The sequence below is a fragment of the Apium graveolens genome, chromosome 9 (genome assembly GCF_009905375.1).
Source record: "Apium graveolens cultivar Ventura chromosome 9, ASM990537v1, whole genome shotgun sequence".
Taxonomy (NCBI): Eukaryota; Viridiplantae; Streptophyta; class Magnoliopsida; order Apiales; family Apiaceae; genus Apium; species Apium graveolens.
Window position 1 is genome coordinate 267,416,915 of NC_133655.1, and position 3,583 is coordinate 267,420,497.

Sequence of the window (3,583 nt, forward strand, 5' to 3'; positions counted from 1 at the left end):
CAAGGTCTACCCCAGCATGTATCCTCTCACCAACTAAATTTGGGTCATGGGTGGTAAGCATAGTGTCATGAACTATGTCACTTGAAGTTGGTAACACTTGAGAATCAGATTCAAGTGCTTCATTATATGAAGAAAAAAATTGTGAAATTAGAGTTTGAATTTCAGAGTTGAGTTTTGGAAGCTCCCCCTGAGTGAATGAGGGAACTTCAAGAGATATTCTCTCTTTGTGTGTGCCTTCCTTATTTCTCCTTTCATACACTTGAATTTGTTCAAGTGATGGTGCAGACTTTGTACAGGGTGCATTAGGGTGGATGCTTTGTTCAATAGAGACACCCTGTTGAGAGGATACCTCCGAATTCTGTTTAAATCCATATTTTATAACTACATTCTTTTGGGAGGATGGAGAGGTGGCTTGAGTGGTCAACTCAGTTTGTTTAGCCTTCTTTGTTTTCTTGACCAAGGGTGACTCTTGTTCTGTTTGGCCCTCACCACTCTCATTTATAATAGCTAATGGTGCATGCTTTCTCTTCTTTTTACTCACTTCACCCTTTTGAGAGGATGAAGTGGTTGGCTTCCTAGCTTCTAATGGTAAAGAAGAAAGGGTCTCAGTATTGGAAGGTCCCTATTGGTGTTCCTGTGTTTGTTCTTCCACAGGTACAAGAACCATTACTGCACTAGATGTAACTGTAGACCTCATGTCAGGCATGGGGTAAAGGTAAGTCTTAAATCTCTCCAACATAAATGGAGTGATTTTGAGACTCACACTTACCTTGTTCTTTGTAGTAAGTGAACCAAATAAAATTTTGGACACTTACTTACAATTGCCTATTTTTGTCCTATCTATACCATCAAGTAAATGAATATCTGGAACTTTATGGATTAAAGTAGACATTATAAATCTAGGAAAGAAAATTTCCTTACCTCTTGAAGACAAAGACATAGTTAGCCTTGTGTTGAGTTCCTGCAAAATTAGCATCCCGACATTGATGTGTCTGTTGTGAGCAATGGAGAATACCAGTTCTGAACTACACTAGAAATGTTATCATACCCTTTCTTTCTACATGTGAATGCTCTCACAATGGAGTCAAATAGGAATGACCATTCCTTCCTTAAATTCTTCTTGTTGAGACTGGCCAAGTTGATTCTTTCACTATAGTTGATGAAGTACATGAATTCAGCTAATTTATCTTGAGTTGAAACCTCCATCAGATTTTTAGTAGGAATCCCCAAGGCCATGTTTACATCAGTTTTAGAAAATTCCACTTGTTGACCCTTAAAAGAGCAATTAACTACCATGGAAGCAGTTTGCTTCTCATGCACTACTGTCCTTATCACAGCTGTGTTCCAGTAATCCCCTGGAACATCCAAGTACAGGATTGGATTTGCTGTTAAAGCACCTGCAAAATAAGTTTCAAAGAGAAATTTCACAAAACTCTTGAAAGTATCAGGAGCCTGGTTTGCATCAGTAAAAGCGAGGTAATTGGTGCCCTCCTTTGGGATGAAAGGTGTAACTGTGTTTGAGGTCATTGAAATAGTCTGAATTTGAGTGGATAAGAAAAATTATTGAGAAAGAGCTTGAAATGAGAGAAAATGGATGAGAATTGGAAAAACTAGGTCACTTAGAGATCTCGAAAGCGTAAAGAGTTGTATGTCGAGATGTCTGGGTAATTTTATTAAAAGGTAAATAACTTATCGAGAACTAAAAATGGACGTTTGGAATTTGCTTATGGAGAAGTCATATTGAGAGAATAGATACATATTGATATGTCATTTCCCTGACTCTTATTGAGAACCAGAAGATGACTTGTCGAGATGTCAAATAAATACGCAATTTGTCCTGAATGGACTGAATTGTTTCCAATTTTTATCAAAATAAAATCAGAATGATTTTATCAAAAGTATTTTACCAAAATAGTTTATTAAATTAAATTATCCCAGTTCTGAGTTATTGATAAGTCTAAAATTTATACTTGTAGAGAACTCTGTGAGTTAACACTTATAGAGAACTCTACAATGACTTATCCATAAGTCATAATAAAGCTTGTCGAGAAGTCCTTCAAGAAGTCAGAAAAATGACTTGTCGAGAACTCACTCGAGAAGTCTTAAAATGATTTGTCGAGAAGTCAATTAGACTTATCGAGAACTAAGTTCTCTAAATACTTTTGTCCTTTTTGACTCTGTCTTGTGCTAATTTCACATATTGAAAATATAACTCAACAATTAGACAGTTTTATTAGAATTGAAATATTCCAAGTTAAATTTTGAATTTTGAAAAATAAATATACAGAGATCTGAAATATTTATAACTCATATTCCAGTTAATTTCCAATTAAATCAAATTAATTTTGATTTACTAGAAATTAGTATGCTGCAAAACATTAGCTGAGTTCTTTCCTTTAGGATGAAGAATTAAACATTCCAATTTCACCTACAAGTCTGGTGAAAGCTGCTTCATTCAAAGGTTTAGTAATAATGTCAGCTAACTATTTTTATGTTGGAATAAAAATGAGCTCAATGGTACCATTTGCAGCATGTTCTCTAATAAAATGGTACATTACATCAATGTGCTTTGTTCTAGAATGATTAACTGGATTAGCCACAATCGATGTAGCACTAGTATTGTCACACATAATTGAAATTTTGTGTAACATTAGGTCATAATCCATTAGCTGATTTCTAATCCAAAGCACTTGAGCACAACAACTTCGAGCGGCTATGTATTCAGCTTCAGCTGTGGAAGTTGACACATATTGTTGTTTCTTGCTATACCAGGATACAAGTCTTTATCCAAGAAACTGACAGCTTCCACTAGTACTCTTTCTGTCAACCCTGCATCCAGCAAAATCTGTATCTGTGTATCCAACAAGTTCAAAACCTGTTCCTTTAGGATACCATAATCCCAATTTTGGAGTCCCTTTTAGGTATCTGAAAATTCTCTTCACATCCATCAAATGTGATTCCTTTGGATTGGCTTGAAATCTTGCACACAAATATGTTGCAAATATAATGGTTGGTCTACTAGCAGTTAAATACAGCAAATATCCAATCATTCCTCTATAACCTGAAATGTCTACACTTTTTCCTTTCTTATCTTCATCTAACTTAGTAGCTATAGACATAGGTGTAGATGCAGGTGAACAATCAACCATGCCAAACTTCTTTAATAAATCTTTGACATACTTAGTTTGGCTGATGAAGATCTCATCACTTTTTTGACTAACTTGAAGTCCAATAAAATAACTTAGTTCTCCCATCATACTCATTTCATATTCACTCTGCATAAGCTTTGATAATCTTTGACATAGTTTTTCATTAGTAGAACCAAAAATGATATCATCCACATAGATTTGAACTATGATCATATTATCACCATGCTGCTTGTAGAAGAGAGTCTTGTCAATTGTACCTCTAGTGAATCCATGTTTAGGCAAAAATTCTGACAGTATGTCATACCAAGCTCTAGGTGCTTGCTTTAATCCATAGAGAGGCTTGAGTAGCTTGTACACAAAATCTGGAAATTTTGGATCTTCAAAGCCCGGTGGTTGTTGCACATAAACTTCTTCTTCCAACTCACCATTAAGGA